The following is a 23,324-nucleotide window of genomic DNA, read 5'->3' as shown; positions in this document are numbered from 1 at the left end:
CAGCCTGGTACCAACCCCTTTGATCTTCATTCCTCCCTCTCTGCAACTAGGTTCCAGAGTTCAGTTCAGTGTATTCAATATATTCACACTTGACTAACATTCAACTAGGGTTGCAGAATAAGATTCCTATTATTTGCAATAATATGGATGAACATGGGAGATAATGTATTATAAGAAATCATCAGATGCATCAATAAAAATTCCACATTATCTCATTTCTACATGAATGTAAAAATCTTATCTCACAGAAGCAGAGAGTGGAATACCTATGAGAAGCTAGGGAAGAAAGGCTACTGGGAAAAGGCACATGTTGAAGAAATGGTACAAATATTCAGTGGGAGAGTTAGCTGTGATGGTATGATTCATACAAAGTGACTAAAATAAAAAAGGATGTATGGTATATTCCAAATGTGCACAAATAATAGTTTTTAAATGTTTTTGCCATGTACACTCAAAATGTGAATGTCCCCTTACAATCTGGTGAGTTTGTCTAATTTAAGTCTATATTAGAAAATTTGGTGTTTTGGTGCCTAACTTCTTGAGTTCTTTGTTTATTTTGGAGATCAGCCCTCTGTCTAATGTGGGGTGGATGAAGAGCTTTTCCCATTTTGTCTTATTGACTGTGTCCTTTGCCTTACAGAAGCTTCTGTTTCAGGAGGTCCCATTCGTTAATTGTCAATCTCAGTGTCTGTGCTACTGATGCTGTGTTCAGGAAGCAGTGTCTTGCACCAGTTTGTTCAAGGGTACCTCCCACTTTATCTTCTAAAAGGTTCAATGTGGCTGGATTAATGTTGAAATTTTTGATGCATTTGGACTTAAGTTTTGTGCATGGTGATAGATATGGATCTATCTGCAATCTTCTACATGTTCAAATTCAGTCATGCCAGCACCATGTTGTTGAAGATGCTTCCTTTTTTTCCATTGTATAGTTTTAGCTTCTTTGTAAAAAAAATCAGGTTTTGTAAGTTTGTGTGTTAATATCAGGGTTTTCAATTCGATTCCTTGTTAAACCAGTCTGTTTTTGTGCCAATACCAAGCTGTTTTCATTACTATAGCTCTACAGTACAGCTTGAAGTTCGGGATGGTGATGCCTCTGGAAGTTCCTTTATTACAGGGTTGTTTTGGCTTTCCTGCTTCTTTTATTTTTCGATATAAAGTTGAGACTTGTCCTTTTAAGGTCTGTGAAGAATTGTACCAGAAGTTTGAAAGGAATTGCACTGAATCTGTAGATTACTTTTGGTAAGATTGCCATTTTTACTCGGTTGATTCTACCTATCCAAGAGAATGAGAGATCTTTCCATTTTCTGGCATCTTCTTTAATTTCTTTCTTTAATGACTCAAAGGTCTTGTCATACAGGTCTTTCACCTGTTTGGTTAGAGTTACCCTAAGATGTTTTATGTTGTTTGTGGCTATTGTAAAGGGTGATGATTCTTTGATTTCTTTCTCAGCCGATTTATATGTCAAAGCATCACAGTAAGTTCCAAGAACATTTACAAGCATCCTGTTAATTAAAAAATAACATTAAAGATACTAACATAGAAGGGGAGTATACTACAAGTACATATTTTTCTAACCATACTGAGGATTTCATCTCCTACATTCACAGAACATTTTAGTGGGTGATACATGGGATGTGGTAGAGCACCACATGTATGTGTTAGCATGTATAAGCATGAATGTGCCTTGAACTCATGGATTGCCCTTTCCAGTAGAAATGCCTAACTATAAGCAATCTCTTCTGGTCTACCAGAAGCCTTGGGAAAGAGTTAGACATGTCACAATGTTATGGAAAGGGTACCTACTGAGTGTTGAGTAAACTATCTTTTGCCAATGTTTGCAAAACTATGAAGATACAGATTAGTATTTTGATTTATCTGTTCATGTTTGATTATTCATTATTACTATTGCAACTCCAAAAGCAAATATTCAGCACAACTTGGAAATAAGAGTAGAATTCAATGAATTGGTCACAGGCCTGGAAAACTCAATTGTCTACATTATTCTTCAGTAAAGAAATCATATACAGGACAAAATTATTTTAGCAGAGGAAGTAACACTAAAATCTTTATGCATTATACAGAACTTTAGTACTTAAAATTTTGGCTTGTTAGCTGTACTTAATAGATTAAGAAACTTTTCTTAAAAAGATACTAAACTGGGGTAATTTTTCTCTGTAAGTGCTGAAGCTATGGCCTGAAAATGAAGATTTCAAATCAGCATTTGCTTTTCTGCCCACTGCAGTGCACCACACTTGCCAACTACTGAGTTCTGCTATTCTGTTTTCTCAGAAGCTTTGGGCCTGCTCATACTCCATCATCCCCCCAACATAAATCACATCTCCATTTTTTAATAATTCAAAAATGATAAATATTCTTTTAAATGGAAATTAAAATGCTATCTTGTGTCTATTATAGTACACACTTAAAAGTAGTGACAACATGCCACCTCAAACTATGTCACATTATAGTGAAGATTCTTTTAAGCTGAAAGCAATTGAGATTCAACAGGCATAGGAAGTATTTCCTGTTCTTCTCTCAGTAAGCTAAAAGGAGGTCATGAACTACTTACCTGTGCAAAGGTATCTGTCTCCTGCCCTCTCTGACAAAATATCCATCACTGAACAGGGTTGACTTTAATATGAGTTTATGTAAAAAATTCTGAAATAAACAAAATCTTCCTTAATATATTCCTACTTGGTTCCCCATGGATTTCTCCCCAATATATGTGTTCAGATCTGACCATTTGGCAAAGAATGTGAAATTCTGAATCTCCAGACAGAAGAAACAGCTCAAATATCATGGTCAAGGTCAAGGTCAAGATGTCATGGGTGCATTGGACTCAATTCTATTTCAGTATCAGAAAAATTAAAGAAGGAGAAAAGAAGCAAAGCTTAAAAGATCTTATTTCACCACTAGTTTGATTATTCTCTTCTGTCAATTCCTGTATTTATAAAATATTAACTAAATTGGATGTTTCTTCTATTTGTTATGCTATCCGTTGGCAGGTTCATTGACAAGCTCTTAGTTGCTGAATATAGAGATTAGAAGAGCCATTTTTATCTCAATACAGTGGTATGAATCTGGAGGCTAAGGCAGATGGATGGAAAGCTCAAGGACAGCATAGACCACAGAATGGGAACTCTGAGACCTCTCTCTCGCACTCTCTCTTGTTCTCTCTCTCAAAAGTCTCTGTATGTTTGTGTGTATGTGTGAATTTAAAATTTGAAAAATTTGAGAGCTCTCAATATATTTCCAGTGATCTGACCCCAGAGGATTCACTCTACCACTTTTAATATGTTAAACATCATCAGGCATCTCTGGCATATATTTCAAAATGTAAAGATGTATGGAACAAGTAAATATCTGAAATTAGCATTACCTCTTCCATATCCTTAAATAGCTAGAAAAAAAAGCTGTAAGTAATCACTGATACACAGAAGGAGAAGCTGAATACAATGAACAAGAATAGTATCAGACTCCTTTTTTATGTTATTCATTATATTTGACCTTAATCACAAACCATTAGAAACATAAATAGTATCAGAAATATCACATATTAGTGTTTGATGATAATTTCAGAGAGGTTTTCAAGAACACAGCAGCATTTTACAATTCCTTGTAAAGTGAACCACTGAGGTCACTACGCAGTATGGTGATTTCTCCCAATGCCAATCCTTTGGTTCCCTATTAGTGACAGGGGCAGTGCCCAGTCAACCTATCTACATGGTTTCTGCTTTTATGATTCCATCTGTAGGACTGTAGATAAATCATCATAAACTTGATTAAGTGTGTATTGTGTGCATCTGCTTGACTGTGCTGGAGATGATGAACATAACAGATGGAGATAACAATAAAAGGCTATTAGAAGAAGTCTCAGTATTAACAAGTGTCATCTGAACAGTGACTTCTGAGGATCGGTCAGGATACAGATGGGTAGGGAGAAAAAAAAAACACATCCAAGGAAAACAGGGACAGAAAAAGCAGAATGAGCATGATAGTGTAGCATCTGTGTGTGTGTGTGTGTGTGTGTGTGTGTGTGTGTGTGTGTGTGTGTGTGGATTGTAGACACACACACATCATACAAGGGAAATGAGAAAAGAATATATCACTATTGCAGTGTTACTCGTTGTAACCAGTACATTTATATTAATTAATAGGAGATGATTGTATAACTATTTGTTTCACTGTAATTGCTGAATCCCAAAACCTGTCTCTACACCAGTGTCACATTGACAGGTCTACATAGTAACACTGACATCACATCAAGGAGGAACTCATTACCTTGTGGTTTCCTACCTTTCTCTTTCCATGCTTCTTCACACCAAGTTATGAAACACTGAAAAGACAGTATCTAATAAGAACAAGCTTTGTATAGAACAAAATCTTGGAAACATTTTTCAGTTACTCTATAAAATCAAGAAAATATAGAAACTAGTTGAACCAATTATTTAAAACAAGGTCCAATTAACAGGTTTCTGTGACTTGTGATGCACAATGACCTTTAACATCTCCACAATGCTTTTTGTTATATATTCAATTCTTTCCATTACTATTTCCTATGACAACTGGCCAGAGTTCATCCAGTATCTGATAGGATTCCCCCCAAGCCCTTGCTTTGTGGGTCTTTAAATCAACAGATATGCCTTAATAGTTCCACAGTTTCCTTTAATCAGTTTGAACTTTCAGTTCTGCTGTATAGAAATGTCTGTTCTGTATGCAATCAGATCTTATAACCTGTAGTTCCTGATATTATAGATTTTTAATTTCTTTTATCAATAATTTACAAATAGTCAATTATTTTGTTTTTTTGTTTTTTCTTTAATTACTACTCATATTTACATATCCATCCCCCCATTCCCCCTCCCTTTAATCCTCCAGTGTTCCCCACCAAACCCTCCAACCTATCCCCCAACTCCTCCCCAGGGATAGTGAGGCTCTCCACAGGGGACCTTCAAAGTCTGTCATATCATTTAGGGGAGAGCCTCATCCATCCTTGCTGTATCTACGCTGCAATAGTATCCCTCCATAGGGAATGGGCTCTCAAAGTCCATTTGTGCTCTAGGGTTAAAGACTGGCTCCACTGTTAGAGATCCCATAGACTGGCTTGGCCTCCTAGCTGACCCACATTCAGAGTACTTGATTCTGTCCAATGCTGTTTCCCCAGCTTTAGGACAAGGGTCTCCATGCTCTCACTAGTTCAGGTCAACTGTTTCTGTGGGTTCCTGCAACACCATCTGGGCTCTTTTGCTCATCGCTCCTCCCTCTCCACAATTGGACTCCTGGAGGATGGTTCAGTACTTAGCTGTGGGTGCCTGTTTCTACTTCAAACAGCTACTGGATGAAGGCTCTAGGAATGGTAACCAAGGTAGTCATCAATCTCATTATAGGGGAAGGGCATCAATGTCATCTCCACCACTGCCTGGATTCTGAGTTGGGGTCATCTCTGTGGATCACCTAATATTTTCCCTGTGCCAGACCTCTATCCAAACCTGTACTGTCTCCTTCTATCAAGACATCTCCTATCTTTCCCTCCTCTATTCCTCCCCTTGTTCTCCTCCCACTTCTCCTTCTTCCCTTCCCACCTCCTTCCCCCCCATGCTCCCACTGTGCTCAGGAGTTTTGTTCCCTTGTCCTTCTTTGAGGGACTATGCAATCTTTTCCTGGGGCCCTGCTTGTTTACTAGCTCCTCTGGCAGTGTGGATTGTAGACTGGTAATCCTTTGCTCCATGTCTAAAAATCATATATGAGTAAGTACAAACCATGTTTGTCATTTTGTGACTGAGTTATCTCACTCAGGATGGTTTCCTCTAGTTCCATCCATTTGCCTGTGAATTTCAAGATTCCATTGTTTTTTCAGCTGAGTAGTACTCCATTGTGTAAATGTTCCACATTTTCTCTATCCATTCTTCAGTTGAGAAGCATCTAGGTTGCTTCCAGGTTCTGGCTATTACAAATAATGCTGCTATTAACATAGTTGAAAATATGTCCTTCTGGTATGACTGTGCATTCTTTGGGTATATGCCCAAGAGAGGAATTGCTGGATCTTGAGGTAGACTGATTCCCATTTTCCTGAGAAATCACCATATTGTACAAGTTTAAACTCCTACCAGCAATGGAGAAGTGTTCCTCTTTCTCCACATCCTCTCAAGCATAGACTGCCATTGGTGTTACTGATTTTAGCCATTCTGACAAGAGTAAGATGGTATCTCAGAGTGGTTTTGAGCTGTATTTCCCTGATGGCTAAGTATGTTGAACACTTTCTCAAGTGTCTTTCAGCCATTTTAGATTCCTCTGTTGAGAATTCTCTATTTAGTTCTGCACTCCACTTTTTAATTGCACTGTTTGATGTTTTGGTTGCTAGCTCCTTGAGTTCATTGTATATTTCGGTGATCAGCCCTCTATCAGATGTAGGGTTGGTGACAATATTTTCCCATTCTGTGGGATGGTGTTTTGTCTTGCTGACTGTGTCTTTTGCCTTACAGAAGGTTCTCAGTTTCAGGAGGTTCCATTTATTAACTGTTAATATCAATGTTTGTGTTATTGGTATTATGTTCAGAAAGTGGTCTCCTGTACCAATTTGTACAAGAGTACTAACTACCTTCTCTTCTAGGAGGTTCAGTGTGGCTGAATTTATGTTGAGGACTCTAATCCATTTTCACTTAAGTTTTGTATATGGCTATAGATATGGATATACCTGCAATCTTCTACATGTTTGAATCCAGTTATGCCAACACCATTTGTTGAAGATGCTTTCCTGTTCCACTTATATCTTTAGCTTCTTTGTCAACAATCAGGTGTTCATAGGTGTGTGGGAATTTACAAATAGTCAATTTTTAAAAAGGTATAACAGAAATGAAAAATATAAAAAACCCTATTTTAATTATCTTGACCTTAGGGACTTGAGTAACATTCCCTTGGAAGTATATGAAACTGCTTAAGCCCTTAATTTCTGAGTTCTGTGGATCTCTTTACAACTTGTTTGTGCCTAAAGAATTTCATACAAGACTAGGTACAGTCAAGTCTCCATGTGGAGAACTATAAAGATGAAGAGATAGATACAACAAACATAGGGACCTCAATACTGAGAGTATCAAAATGAGGATGATGACCAGTATGACAGAATGGAGTAACAGTGAAGTCATCACTCAGTAGTGACGCATGGCTTTCACTGGGTTTCATCCAGTGGAGGGGCTGAGAAGACATTGTATGAGGTCTGGTATTATATGTGTCCCAACAGTAACAACAATTTCAAATAGTTATTCCAATAGCCTAATTTCTGATTTTTACTAAATAATTAAAGTTAAAAAAATACTGGCAATAGAAAGAGTAAATATAAATATTATATGCAATATTTTGAACTTAAAGTCTAGGGAAGGATCTCTTATAGGACTTACGAGTATGATTTAAAATGAAGCAGTTCAAATAAGATATGAAAGGTATTATAAAAGGTAGGAGAAAGTCTATCAAAACAAAGAAAAGGTAGATGTGGTGCAGGGGTACTTCACTTAAAAGAAGCTTCCATCCAGACAGCCTGACATAGGAAACAATATGTCCTACAGTGAGATTCACAAAGATTCCTGTGGTGTACAAAAGGGGGTGAGTTCAGGAGGCAAAGAGTGAGAGATGCTTAAATTTGCATTTCTTTAAAATCCTGTTTCTTGATCTTAGTCTGCTGGCATGTGCATGATGTAGGTGTCACAATGCTACAGCATTGCCAGTTGCCATCTGAGGAAATAAACCACACTTTAAAACTAAAATTAAGACTTCTCCCCATCTCCTGAATGTGCTTTTGGTCTGGGATTTAAAATTATAAACTTCTTTCAGAGATAGACAGTCATACTTGAGATACTGAGTTTGAGATCCAGCATGTGCTTTGGCTAGCTGTATTATAATCATTTAATTTTTAAAATGACATTGCTAAAATAGCTTTCATGCAAGCATAGGATAATAGATAGCAATATAGATTAGAAAAAACTGTGATGCCTCTGTGATGCCGCTCTTCAGGGTGTAAAGCAGGTGCCACTACATCTCTGCATGTGTAGCCAATGCTTATACGTTTTTAAATGCAAATTGTTTTCTTTTAAGAAAGAACATTATATTGAATATGGATGCAAAGGGGTTATACATTTGTGTTTCATTTCCTTGTGCTGTAAAACTCATTTTCTACGAGTAATGAGAGTTTTATAAAATATTACAGTGTTTGTAACAAATCTGGCTTTTAAAGAAGCAGATTTACATAAACTAAAGCAGGGATTTCTCTCTATCTCTATGCAGTTTTGTTCTTTGTGGCATTTTGTGCAGGCTTATTATGATTTTATCTGTAGATGCATTTAAATGTGCTTTGAATACAGGGGAAAATAGAAATTTGAAAGTGAACAAGGTGAGTTACTAAGACAATCACATCTTAAATAATATTTTTCAAATGTTAGATAAAGTTACTTGGTAAGTCTTCAGGATATAAAACAAATGCATGAATCATTTTATGTTGTGACCTGGTGATGAGTTTTCTATAGCTTTCTCTATATAATCATCACAGTCCTTGAGGTGTGGATATCATGCTTATAGGATGTTCCAGAGACTGCTCTTGAAATAGACAACATGACCATAGCTTAGATGTCTGTACAACAGCATTTATATTAGCAATTTTTCAACCAAAGAAATCCAAGCCTGGCATGTTGTATTATATTTTCAACAATCTGTTGTACTTAACATAGAATTATGACTTATGTAAGGTATATTATGCACACATAACTTCAGATATATGTATATATAATGTTATACACATATGTTATACACACATATATGTTATACGCAAGCATATATATATATATATAATGTTATACACATATATTGTTATACAACATGTATGAGAGAGGGATGGAGGAAGGGGAAGTAGGGGATGAGGGAGGGAAGAGAAAAGAGAGAAAGAGAGAGGGTTTGGATTTTCTGATTGCTTATGTGTGTGTGTGTGTGTGTGTGTGTGTGTGTGTGTGTGTGTGTGTGTGTGCTTGTGTGTATGTCCAAGAGCCCATGAGGTCCAGAAGAGGGCCTCAAATCCCCTGGAACTGGAGTTGCAGGCAGTAGTGAGCTGCCACGTGGGTGCTAAGCAACTGAACCTATGTCCTCTGTAGGAATAGTAAGCAATCTTAACCACACAGACATTTCTCTAGTCCTGTGTCTTGAATCTTAAACATCTTCACATTCCAAAGACTCATCTGCCAAGGCTTACTCCTCACCTATGATGATAATTGGATATGAGAAAACATTGAATAGGTTGTACCTACTAAAAACATGCTAAGGCATTGGAGGCTTGCCTTCAAAGGATCTTCAGTTTCTTCTCTTTCTTCTATATTAGTGACCATCGTTTAGTGAGTCTTGTGTTCTTCCGTCTTTTCTTAGTGTGAGCTACTGACTCACTATGTGCTTGTAAGAGATGGGGCCAATAGGCCAGGCAATAAAACTTTAAAAGTATTAGAAAAATAAACATTTCTATTTATAAATGTATTTATCTCATATAGTAACTCAAACTTGTGTCTTTTTGCAAAACAAACAAGCAATAGAGCAAACAGCTAGACCACGTTCCAAAATGGGCCATATGCCTTCTGCAGGCAGTGGAAGTAAATTTTGTCCTCAGCATTTGAGGAAAACAGATACTCTTGGGCTCTAGAGTCAATGTGTGGAATATGATAGGTCTATTATTTGGTCAGCATACAAGCTTTATCAGGAACAGAGAAAGTCATGAGAGAACAGGGTGAGATAAGAATTTGCCCTTCATGGCAGAACTTCATAGTGGAGAAGTATAGTGGCACCTGGCTGAGGGTAGGAAACAGGAAGAGACTATAAAGAGCAACATAGCACCAGGTACCTGATAAAAATTGCTAACTCACATAGTATGTCCCTACTTCATTTCAATACATTTTAAAAGTCCTAAATTTCAAAATGGCAGGTTTCCTGAGCTCAAGTGGATAAAGAACTTTTTCATTTCCTTGGGGTCCAGATGTTATCAGGATTTTTAATTCTTATGAGCATTATTGATTTACAGGCATTTCTGAATGTCCTTAATGTACACTTCTGTGACTGCTAAACTATTTGTCTACCTCTTTAAAAAGTACATTGACTATTCAGGTTTCATTTTGTGGAGTATTTTTAACCTTAATTCTTCTTCCATTTTTCATGTGTTGTCTTTTTTAAAAGCCTCTCTTAAAGTTTTAGGAGTTGCATCTAACCTCTCACTTTTGTTAACTTTATCTAATGATTATAATCTAATTCCTGCTTTTTAAAACAGAAATAATACTTGCATTGTTTGTTTCTACTAAGTATTTAATTAGATAATAAATATAAGATACTAGTACAACATTGTCCACATAGTGAGGGTTTCATTCATGCTTATTATTTACTAATCTGTTTTCCATCATAGTGTTATATTTCTCATACCTAAACATGAACACAAATTTAGAAATTTTCATTTTAATCTAGATTTTAAATAGATTGTTACATCCATTTCCTCTCACATCAGTATCTTAGACTAGATACTGCAGTTTAGAGTGGAAGCTGCAATGATAGATGATGGGATACTTCTGGGAAATGAGAAGCCTTGTGCTCACATTAACCTGCTACTCCTGTCAGGGTGAAATAGAGACCCTCTTTACAGCTGACCTGCATTTCTGCACTGCTCATCTGACCTGCCTGTGATGGAGGCATCTAAAATGGTACCCACTGAAACTACATTTTCAAAACAAAGGCACTTTGATCTTGACCACTCTTGCTCCTCCTACTATATGATTTATTACCCAACACACAAAAAAACATATTTTAAAGCAGGTATTATAAGAGGCAAAATCAACTTTGTATCTGATTTTCTTTCTGAAGCAAAGCTATCCTACAAGAGAAGAGAAAGTCCTACAGATATCATAAAAATAAACATTCATTCATAAATTCATGAGGTATATGTTTTACTCAAAATTGTACCATAGATGTTAGACAATAGAGGTATATGTAAGATATGTGGCCATTCAAAGTTTGTTTTATAAGTACATGGCATTTTCTCTTAGCAGAAAGTTTTACTTTCTGTTACTAAGTAAATTTGTGAAAAGTGGGAGTATTTCAGAAGTTACAAACACTTGATCATCAAAGCAAATTTCTTAGTGTTTGGTAAATGTCCACTCTAGTATCCATTCTCAAGATATGGAGTCAGAGTCTTCACTAGCATGGAGTCCTTGGGAGTATTTTATGTTCATTGTCTACTCAGGTTAATCCAGTATTCAAGCTGTCCAGCACTTCATATATGCACCCTTAAGCTGGTTAAAAAAAAACATTTCATCCCTTAAAGTTAGTGTCTGAATATACTAACAGATAGACAGCATCTGGTCACAGAGCAAAACATGGTGTGAGTTCAAGTAGTTGTGGCTGTCATAAAGAAGCTAGAAGAGACTAGCATAGGACATATCATCCCTTCTTTTCTGTAACATTCTCACCTCCTCAAAGAATAATCATTACATCTTGGTAATTGTATGGCAATGTAATTCAAAATACTACCAATGACTTAATTCTATTCATGTAGTCCAAAGTTCAAAGAGATAAAAGGCAAATATAAAATACTTTTCTTGAAAGCTTTAACAATTCCAAAATATGCAAAGAATTCAAGAAGCCAGTCAACAAAACACCAACTAATCCAATTAAAAAGTGGGGTACAGAACTAAATAGAGAATTCTCAATGGAGGAATCTAAAATGGCTGAAAGACACATAAAAGTGCTCAAAATCCTTAGCCATCAGGGAAATGCAAATAAAAACAACTCTGAGATACTATATTACTCCTGTCAGAATGGCTAAAATAAAAAACACCAATGACAGCTTATGCTAGAGAGGATATGCATAAAGGGGATCATTCCTTTACTGCTGGTGGGAGTGTCAACTCCTACAGCCACTTTGGAAATCAGTTTGGGGGTTCCTCAGGAAAATGGGAATCAGTCTACCATAAGACCTAGCAAATTCCACTCTTAGGCATATAGCCAAAACATGCACATTCCTGCAACAAGGACATCTGTTCAACCATGCTCATAGCAGCGTTATTTGTAATAGCCAGAACATGGAAGCAACCTAGGTGCCCTTCAACTGAAGAATGGATAGAGAAAATGGGTTACATTTACACAATGGAATACTACTCAGCAGCAGAAAAAAATAAAAAAAAAAAACAATGGAATCTTGAAATTCACAGGAAAATGGATGGAACTAGAAGAAACCATCCTGACTCATGTAAGACAGTCACAAAAAAGACAAAAATGGTATGTACTCACTCATATATGTATTTTAGAAACAGAGCAAAAGAGTACCAGCCTACAATTCACACTGCCAGAGAAGCTAGGAAAAAAGGAGGACCCTAAGGGAGACATACATGGTGCCCCAGAGAAGGCAAAAGAAACAAGATCACCTGAGGTAATTGGGAGCATGTGTGTGTGTGTGGGGGGGGGAATCTAGAAGAAACAGAAGGTGAGAAGAGGAGGGGAGAGGAGGACATGAGAGAGTCAGAAGATTTAGTAGGCAGAAGAATAGAGCAGAGCAAGAAAAGAGATTTTATAATAGAGGGAGCCATTATCGGTTTAAAGAGAATTCTGACACTAGGGAAATGTCCAGAGATCTACAAGGTCGACCCCCAACTAACAATCTAAGCAATAGTTGAGAGGCTACCTAAATGCCATTCTCTGATAATGAGATAGATGACTACCTTATATACTGTCTTAGAGCCTTCATCCAGTAGCTGATGGAAGCAGACGCAGACACCCACAGCTAAACACTGAGCTGAACTATGGAATCCAGTTGCAGAGAGGGAGGAGTGATGAGCAAAGAAGTTAAGACCAGACTGGAGAAACCTACAGACACAGCTGTCCAGAACAAGGGAGGAGCTCAAATATCCAGACTGATATTTGGGAAACCAGCATAGGACTGTTCCAGACCCACGGAATGAGGATGTTATGTTTGAGGTCTGGGCAATCTATGAGGCCCCTGGTAGTGGATCAGTATTTATCTCTAGTACATGGACTTTGGGAGCCAAGTCCACATAAAGGGATACTCTCCCAGCCTAGACACACGAGGGAGGGTCTAGGCCCTGCTGCAAATTATATGACAGATTTTGAAGGTTCCCCCATGGAAGGCCTCACCCTCCCTGGGGAGTAGAAAGCAGTTGGGATGGGGGGGGAGGCACGGGAGGAGAGGAGGTAGAGTGACCTGGGATTGACATGTACAAGAAGTTTGTTTCTAATTTAAAATTGGTCTAATTACAAATATAACAATGAAAATAAAAATGAAAGCTTTAAGATTCACTCTGGACATTCCCAGCGTTAATCAATATCTTCAATTCATTAATCAAGTAGCTTACCAGGTATTATGTACTTAGGATCTGTGCATAATTAGGGCTTTCCAGACTGAGTTAATCCTTTTATCTAATCAAATGAGTATTACAGGTATGCTCATATTGTTTAGGGGTTATTAAGAAAGTCATAGCAGATAGCTTACTGTTCAGTTAGCCATATGACAATAGGCTCAAGTCTCACAAACAAAATAAAAAGTGTTCCTTCCATTTGCTTTGTGCCGCAATTATTCTATAATCAAGTTATAGAGCACATGAGGTAGCAGAAATAAATACACAAGTCTGTCCCATAAATCAATTGAGAGACTCATTAAATACACAAAGACTTTGTTCGACTGTTGGGCTAAGAGGCAGAGTGATAAAGAATATGCTTTTAACAACACCTCTTTAGTTGAAAATATGAGAACAGTTATTTGTGTGAGCATGAAATGGAAAGGATTGGTTCTCAGAATGTGTGTGTAAGTGTGCATGCTTCCTTAGTGCCATGATTTCTGGTAATAGGCGCAACTTTGGTTGTGAAGGGTTGGTGTGTAACGATAATGTGAAAAAGTAAAAGTAAAATACTTTATAGTGATTTTACTGCCTGAATTTAATATTGGTAGGCATTTTTATTGATGTGACAGTTTCCTCAAGACTGTTTTCTTGGTGGAGTTTGTGTGTGTGTGTGTGTGTGTGTGTGTGTGTTTTAATCAAAATAAGATTATCTCATGTTTTCTATAAATTCTATAAATTATTTTATACTGAAAATTTAGAAAGAAACTTTTGAGACCATTAATTATATTTTCACATAATTTTCTATTTGAAGAGTTATTTATTCGAATCCTTGATTAGTAAAAGACTTTAAAATCATCATTTAAAATATATTTATTTTTCACATAATAATTTTCTTCTTTATCTGACTGATTTGCCCCCACTCCTTTGTTTGTGGAAACACCATGTTCATTTTTCATGCCAAGTCAAGATAATACAAAGATACACAGCCTCCTGGTTCAGTAGTATTTTCTGTCTGTTTGCTTGCTTGCTTGTATGTTTGACAAGCTCTTACTATGTTATCAGGCTAACTGAATTCATGATCTTAAGAGAACATTCTGCTTCAGGTTTCCCACCATGTGGACTATAGGTGAGTGACATCATGCACAGCTTGTTTCTTTCCTATTTCATTACCATATGTTTTGGGACTTAACTGGTACTATCCTAACATATCTAAATAATTGACATAATAGAATAATCCTTATGAATAAAGATAATTCAGAAACAGTAAGTATAATTAAAAATTTTAACCCAAATCACAGTGTTTTTTTTTTTGTTTGTTTGTTTTGTTTTGTTTTTTGTGGAGGAGGGTTCAATACAAGGTATATCTGTGCAACATTGGAGCCTGTCCTGGCACTCACTGTGTAGACCAGACTGGGCTCTAAATCATGAAGATTTGCCTGCCTCTGTCTCCCAAGTACTGGGATTAAAGGTGTGGGCCACCACTGCCTGGCTAATCACTAAATATTTGACAAGCTTCTATTTAAAGGGCAGTAGAAAAAGAGAAAATTTCCTACACAAGTGAAAAAATTATCCAGAAAAGGTGATAGTTAACCTTGTCAGTTCAGGGAAATACAGCAAAATGGAGTTGATTGCTTATAAATGGTAAAAATTTGCATCCCACGTTTTTATGTCTCAGTTATCTAAGATAAAGGTTATGACAGACACTGGAAAATTCTGCACAAAGATGATACCTTGTTTCTTCATCCTCTGAAGTGGAAGGGGAATGAGATACCCTCACATGGCAGAGGGTAGTGAAGACAAAAGATTCAACCTATTCCAACTGATACCTTGTAGGTGTACTCAAGAAGTGAAAAGACAGTGGAGGGTTCCAAGCCTCATGTATCAGTCCATCAATCGCTCAATCACTGATTCATCTCCTAAGCCCCCCACCTCCTAATACCTTCACCTTACAGATAAAATTTCAATGTAGGAATGCAGAAAGGCACCAGGATTCAAACAGTTCAATTCTGCTCTTGACCTCACAGTGCCCATTCCTTCTTACACACAAATGACATTCACTCTTTCCCAGTGATTCCAAGCAACATCAGCTTAAAACCTGTGTCCTCAGCATTATCTAAAACAGATGTGGGTGAAGGTGTCAGGCATCATGAGGCAAACTTACTTTAGCTGTAATCCTGTAAACTCAAACAGATTAAGTACCTCCGAGCATAGGATAAACATTCACACTCTAAAAATGAAGCACAGACAAAAAGAAAGGGTATGAGAAAAGTTCCCAAGTAAAAGAAAGCCCACAAAGGCAAACAATAAGTCTTAGCACAAGGAAAACTGAGAATGTTTGTTTCCTCTAAAATAAAGAATGAGACGAGGATATCTGTTTTGACCACCATTATTCAATACAAAGCTCAAAGTCTTATCTAGAGAAATAAGAAATGGTACACAATCATACAGATAAGCAAAATACCCACACCCTGACAAACACATAATATTTTTTTAAAAAATTAATAAAAGAGCTACCAATCAACAAATTGGCTAATAAAATCAACAGACAGGTTCTCTACTGATGTGCTCTATTATTCTCTATAATTGAATTTATCTTGAGTTAGAAGACTGTAGGTTTCCATTTAGGGTTTTTGTTGTTGTTGTTGTTTTGTTGTTGTTGTTGTTTACTGTTCATTTTGGTTAAGCATTCTACCAATATCCCATATCCTATCTCCTACCCCTCTACATGCTCTAACATTCATACCCCAGGTGTTTTTTCTCTCTTTTTATCTGTATTTTATTATCTCTTCTCCATCAAGATATCTCTATCTACAGTTGCTCATTTCTGGTGTTCTCGCTTGCACATTTACTAAAGGTTAAAGATACAAAACAAAAGATTTTAAGCTAGGATCTACATATGAAAGAGAACAGAGAACTTGTGTTTCTGTGTCACAGTGACCTCATTCAGTGTCCCTTTTTGCAATTCTATCCATTTACATGAAAATTTTGTTATTTCATTTTTCTTTACAGATAGTAATATTCCATTATGTACATGTATCATGTTTTCCTTATCCACTCATGTGTTACAGATAGACACCTTGGTTGACTTCAGTTGTTAGCTATTTTGAATTCTATGAGCATGCATGTGCAGGTATCCTTGCAGTAGGATATAAAATCCTTTGGGGATACACCCAGGAGTGATATAGCTAGGCAATATGGCAATTGAAATTTATTTACTCATTTATTTTAGAAACATTCAGACTTGTTTCCACAGTGGTTGATGTAGTTTATCTAGTTTATCACCTAACTTACAGGCATGAGGGATCTGTTTTCCCTACCTGGACACTATTATTTGTTGTAATTTGTATTTCTGATCTTGGTCATTCTGCCTGGGGTGAGATGGCAGAATCTCTCTCTCTCTCTCTCTCTTTTTTGAGACAGGGTTTCTCTGTGTAGCTTTGGAGCCTATTCTGGCACTCACTCTGGAGACAAGGCTGGTGTAGAACATATATGGTGTAGAACATATATATAAAATTTTAAGGAACTTGATCAGAATTACTCTTCAAGTGTGACTCCAAAAAGATAATGAATATTTTAGTGAAGAGCTCAGATACCTCCATATGAGTTATTGGTCATGGAGTCCATAGAAACAAAACACACTGTTCCCATTGCACTTGGTTGACCATTATAACTAAATGGTTTTACACTATTACCGAAGATTCCACTCATTTGTATTACAAGACAGAGAAATCAACCTTAACAGGCCAGCAAACTCTCACCTTGCTTGTTAGCTAGCACGGTGCCAAACATGCTACTCATTCTGGTGGAGGAGAAAAACATTGCTGTTTGTACTCAGCAATGGACTCTCAATGATATAATACTATAATACAAGCTTGATGGCAAAATGTACCTACTGGTACAATCCTGGCATGATATTTATGGAGATAATCAACCACTTTCTGATTGAATATCAGGCCTGCTCCATAGGAGTGATTTCATGCCTGCTATATAATTCTGGTATAAAACCCATGACTGTGAAGATAATAGGTCCAAGGGGGAAACCTACTGCTGTATTGTTAAATGACCATGCTGTCAAACCATAGTCTGAATATTTATGTGTATACCCATAGATTTGTGCTGCTCTCAACTGGGGTCTGAGAAGCTTCTTTCTTGCAGTGGATGAGTGCAGAGACTCACACTTGTCAAAGGGTCACGTATAGATAACAGTGAGGGTTCTATTGTAGATTGGCCACCTACATCAATCTCCCACTGAAGAAGATTCAAGGAATATCAAGGAATAGGGGAAAGAAGGGATGGAAGGGACAGTGTAAAGAGAAGAGGCATTGATGAAATGTTGACTTCTGGACATTATGGCTATTGCACACAGAATCACAGCAGCTGTGATTATCAGCCCAAGATCACTCCAGGCACAATTCTACTGTAGATGGGGAGACTCCCTAAGGCCTCATCCATGGCAGGGGATCTATTGGCAGTTGGTGTCTGCTAAGTGCATACCATTCATCTTTGGAAAAATGCTATTGATAGATTTCTCATACTCCTGTGGATGGGCACATGATCATAAACATATGGGCAGCACTAATCAAACTCGGGAAGCAAATAATAATAATAATAATAATAATAATAATAATAATAAAGAAGAAGTTAAGATTTTGGGGAGGAAACAGGGTACAGGGATCTAAAGGTATGTGAGGGAGGTAGTGGTGGATGCATATGATCAAAATGTCTTTAGCTATGTTAACCTTCCAAAGAATCAGGAATAGACAAGAAAGTTGAATGACCAGTAAGCATTTTAAAAAGTTTTCAATAACCCTAACCATCATGGAAATATAAATTAAAAATACTTTGAGACTCCATCTCATCTCAGGCAAAATAGCTATCATCAAGAAAACAGATGACCACAAATGTGGGCAAAGATGTGGGGAAATGTTGTTTACTCGTTGCTGCTGGAGTGTATAGCAGCCACTATATGTGTAGCACAGCCACCATGAAAATCACTATGGAAATTTCCCCTAAACTTGAAAGTAGAATTGTCATCTAAGCCAGCTATGCCACTCCTGCACATGTATTGAAAGGGCTCACTATTCTACTCCAGAGACACATGCACAACCATCTTCACTATAACTCTGTACACAGTAGCATGGATATGCAACTAACTTCGATGTCTATTGAAAGTTAAATGGATGGTGAAAATGTGGTTTATACATACAATAGAATTTTCCTATGAAGTAAAATTATGAAATTTATAGTTAAAGGAAGAACTGTATGTTATTTATATTAAGAGAGGTACCCAGGCTAAGAAATACAAATAACCATGTAATATCTCTCACATGACATCTTAATAGTCTCTCTCTCTCTCTCTCTCACATATATATATATATATATATATATATATATATATATATATATATATATTCTTCTCTATACATTGTAGTAGCATGGTCTACCCAAGTTGCACTTCTCTCTCTAGTTCCTAAAACACCTGGAGCATCCTTTAAAATCAGGTGGAAATAGCATCTCCCAAGAGTTCATGCCCTTTTCATAAATACTGAGTAAGCTTCTCATGGACATGACCCATATTTATTTATGACTTCAATATTCCAAATGGGTTGCTCTGGCCCATGTAAGTCATAACTATGACAACTAATAAGCACTGCATTCAAATACAAGACATAATGGTTTGAGCAAAATAATCAAAGCCAGAGCCTCACAACTTCCTTAAATCCCTTATTAAAACCATCTGCTTTCAAGGTCCTAGTTTTCTTGGCCTCTAGGTGGTGGTGGTCTCCAATGTGACAATATGCTTTGGAAGTCATTCTTCCATTATCTTGATAACTAGCTTCTGCCTTCCTTATAACTATACTAATTTCTTTATCAAATATTCATTTGATGCCCTTTTTCCTCCCACATGAACACTCCTCTTCATTATTTATCAGCTGACGAGCCTGAATATTTTCTAAACTTTTTGTTTGGTTCTGCATCCCTTTTGACTATAAATTACATCTTTAATTCATTTCTTTCCTCTCACACTTTCCAGTAAGCTGCCAAGGGAAGCCATACAGAACTCTCAAAACTTCCTAGAGAGTTCTACTGCCAAAACCTCAAATTTCATTGCTCATACATCCCTCTTTCCAAACAACTTTAGGACATAGGCACAATTTGGCCACACTTTTTGCCACTTTATAACAAGAATGTTTTCTTGGCTGGTTTCTAACACTGTGTTTTTATTTGGGTCTGCGATCCTAGAACTGCCTTTGCTGTGTGTATTATTTCAATGCTGTGACCACAATTTCTTCTGTAATGCTCAAGGAGATTAAGTCTCTGCCCACAGTTTTTTTGTTTTTCTGAGACCTTAACAGAATAGCCCTGTATGGTCCAACTTCTATCACTGCCTACCTCAAAGCTGATTACACATTTGGAGGAGGACATTTTAAAAACTGTTCTTTTCAGTTTTTGAACTTAAAATGCATTTATAGCAACTTCTCCCTCTTTTTTCCTCCCTCCATTGAGTCCTGTATACCCTGTTCCTTGCTTTCTCGAAAAACCATGGTCTCTTTTTTTCTATCAAATATATAGAACATATGCAGTTCACATACGTCAGACAGTCCAGTCCAGTCTGCCATGGAGAATACCTAGTCCACCAGGAGTCTTTCTATTTTCATAACAGTTCTGGGGTTGAGAATGGTAAGATGTCGATAGCATCAGTGTATAGTAAGGGCATGCCTTTCCTGTCTACCACCTCTGGAAAGGAAGAGGAGACTGCTGTGCCTTCACAGTCAGAGTGGACACGGAGGGTCCGAAACTCCTTTCATATTGGCATTCATCTGAGTCATGACACAAAGCCCCTGTGGTTCACTCACCTTCTAAGAGACCTAACTCAGTGCCATCATCTTGAAGTTTAAGTTTTAAGGTAGGAAATTTGGGTACATCCAAACAGTAGAAAGGACCATGAACACCAAGAACATTAAAAAGTAGACTGTGCTATGAAGAACAGCATGAAAAGTCCTTAAAAGACAAAACTGAAGGGTCTGTTTCACATTAGTAGCTACAAAAGAGGAGCATAAAGATAGAATGTAAGAGAAGCAGTAGAGCAAGGCTAGAATAAAGACTGTCCCAAGCTCCACACACTGAAGGAATTAGTACAGGCAGGTATGGTAGCTGTCAGCAGAGAAGGCAGTTTGAATTTGTCTGGGGCATCATTGCAGCATGGCCGGGAAGGGGTGCTGTGAGTGACTCAGAAAAACTTGTGCTTAAAGGGACACATTAAAGACTACTTGGCCTTCTCTTTAAAGGCAACAGAGACAGTGGGAACTTCTTTAAAAACACAGATGGCAATTCCCTTTATTACAATATCGAGGAGTGAAGCCACTCAGGACGCTAAGGCTGGAAGGTGGCAAATTCAAGTCTAGCCTGAACAACATCAGCAACATCCTGTCTCTAAATACAATTAACAGTTCTGGAAAAATTCAGTGGTGAAGTACCTTCCTAACATATTCACAGCTTAGTCCTAAATAAATAAAACACAAAGCATAAGGAGAGCTGCTAACCAGCATTAAGACACAGATGGAAAGAAGCCTAGGGGTAGAGAGGGCACTGCTAAATTTCTGTGAGTGTCCCAAAGCGGGTGATGTGGTCCTTGGCAACCCATTGAAGCCTATCTCACCAGGAGTTTCAACAAAACCAAATAAGCTAGGGAATGATCTCTAAACTCCATTCTGTGACCAGGCAGATGGCTCAGCATTTAAGCATTTTTCTGTGCAAGCAAGAGTACCCAAGCTCAGATCCCAGAGCACATTTAAATGCTTTGTGGATGTGGTGACCTGTTCATAATTGAGACCAGGATGATGGACAGAGAGTTATCTGAGTTAGTGAGCTAGGAAGCCTACCAGTCCTTATCAGAGAGCTCTATATTTGTTTAAGAAGTTATATCTCAAATAATGAGATGAAAGCATGATCTAGGAAGATTCCTAACATGAATTCCACATGCTCACATGTGTACATATACCTCACTCATGCATAGGCCCATTCACATACTTAATGGCATGTGCACGTACCATGCACATGGGGGGGAGAAACTCCAATTCCTCTCTGAACACTGGAAGAAGACATAAGACTGCAAAAGAAAGTACACAGATCAAGTATTATCCTAAGAAATTGCAGTCACTGTGGCCATCGAGTAAATGCAGTAGCTATTTGCTTTATCCACAGTGATCCAAGCTAGCTAAGTCATCTCCCAACAGAAAAACTGGGTCACCTGGTGCTAATCTTGAACCATATTGATTTTCTGCTTTAACAATAACAAAAAGGATTGGGCCATACTGGGCAGATAAATCCTTTCATGGCTCCTGGATATCTAACCTCTCTCAGAACAAAACCAGACAGTTAAATAAAACATTGTGAGGAGCAATATAAAAGAGGGGAAAAAACACCTCTGACTATAGTATAAGGGAAGACCTCAGAGTTAAAATTGAGACTGAAGTCGGGTTTTTTGTTTGGAAGAGTCACAAAAGAGAAAAGAATAGCACAGACAGGAGGAAGTAACCACATGTAAGGGAAGGCAGAGAGGTGACAGCAAGCTTGAGAGTCAAATTCTCATACAGAATTTAATGGAGCTCTTCTCACCCACAGTGAAAAAGGCTACAAAATTGGACCCATAGGTCACCACAGGTCAAATAGTAGAGCCCGGTATGTCATGTCAAGAACTGCATCATTTTCAGATGCCACTACACAAAGATCTTTTTCCTCCTAATATATGATTCCATTTGTGTTTAGAAAAAGTTATTATGTCACAGTGATACTTTATTTTTAGAGAAATTACAGAAGCAGGAAAATATGCTAGGATATTGTGGAAAGAAAATTTTAAAAACTTGAATGGAAATGGAATTGGAGAAATAAATGCAAGGCACTTGGTCCAAGCAAGTGGGTAGTTTGGATCTTAACTATGCCTCAAGCCAGTGTGTCACTTAGTGTTGCCAGGAAAAGGTAGAAACTTTTGCAGATGGAGCATAAATTGAGGGAATAGGTCATCGAGAGTGTGTGCTTCAGTGTCTACCAGGACCCTGGCCCCATTTGTTTCTTTTTCCTCGCTCTCATCATGATGCATTTTTTTTGCCATGTGTTCCAACATGATGCTCTACTTTATTCCATGCCTGAAGCAATGTGGTTAAGTTCCCATGTCCAGTGCATGAGACAAATAGACCTTTCCTTTTTGCTAGCAGTGGAAAGTTCATAGCACAGTGAAAAGCTCCATATTTGCCATAAAGGATAGTGGGATGCTGAATCTATGGTCTTTGTCAAAGAATTACAGATAAGCAACTAGAAACAAAACCTCCTGAAAACATTTCCTGGTTATAGTGGGAAATTATCAATACGGAGTCAGGTAGAAATATAAGGGTATTTAATAGGGAAAAGCCTTACTTACAGAGCGACCTAGCCAGCCAGCGTGGCAGCAGTCTGTATGCAAGTCCAAAAGAGAAACCGAAAGCGAAAACGCAGTCACCCTACTCACCTCAAAAACTTTCGAGGGCGTGGTCAGGCACATCTGTAGCCAGCCCCTAAGTAGGCGTGGCTACAGCGTCCCCTACATCTGGTGTCATTTTTTTCTGTATTAATGGCATTTTATTCATTCAATATTTAGAACACCATGCCTAGCTATTTATTAGTATGAGGAAAATATTAACCAATGATTGCCTCTCATAGCAATGAATCCAATGTCCATTTCCTCAAGCAGAGAGGAAATTAGAGGTCTCGTGTAAAGAGACTCAAATAATTTGTTAGATAAAGACAACAAACACAATTTGAAAAACACAAAGCATAAGGTATGTAAATTGCTGTGTTAAAAGCCAACCTATGAAAATAGGACAGGAAATGAGATAGTTGCTGACTGCTCAGTATGTATGCCACAGCAAGTATACAGACACGAAAGTCCCTTCCTATGCCCGCTAGGCTGGGGATACCTGTGGACCTGCC

The 23,324-nt window shown here is 37.6% G+C and overlaps 1 long non-coding RNA gene across 3 annotated transcripts; it reads right to left on the bottom strand.

Annotated features, from left to right (window-relative positions):
* Window positions 1-1,354: 1,354 nt before the first annotated feature.
* Window positions 1,355-22,819, bottom strand: LOC113831259. Of its 3 annotated transcripts, XR_003486685.1 has the most exons (5): window positions 22,777-22,819; window positions 21,410-21,468; window positions 4,297-4,336; window positions 2,570-2,658; window positions 1,355-1,502 (listed from the first exon to the last, which is right to left on the bottom strand). It is a non-coding gene; the product is annotated as an uncharacterized LOC113831259 (long non-coding RNA). The 3 variants fall into 3 exon arrangements; XR_003486686.1 differs by lacking the exon at window positions 21,410-21,468 and having other exon boundaries at window positions 22,777-22,811; XR_003486687.2 differs by lacking the exons at window positions 21,410-21,468; window positions 22,777-22,819 and adding an exon at window positions 15,520-15,572.
* Between the last annotated feature and the right edge of the window lie 505 nt (window positions 22,820-23,324).

Source organism: Cricetulus griseus, chromosome 6 (assembly GCF_003668045.3).
Source record: "Cricetulus griseus strain 17A/GY chromosome 6, alternate assembly CriGri-PICRH-1.0, whole genome shotgun sequence".
In the NCBI taxonomy this organism is placed as follows: Eukaryota; Metazoa; Chordata; class Mammalia; order Rodentia; family Cricetidae; genus Cricetulus; species Cricetulus griseus.
The sequence above is the reverse complement of the archived record's forward strand: the minus strand, read 5'-3'. Positions and strand labels throughout refer to the sequence as shown.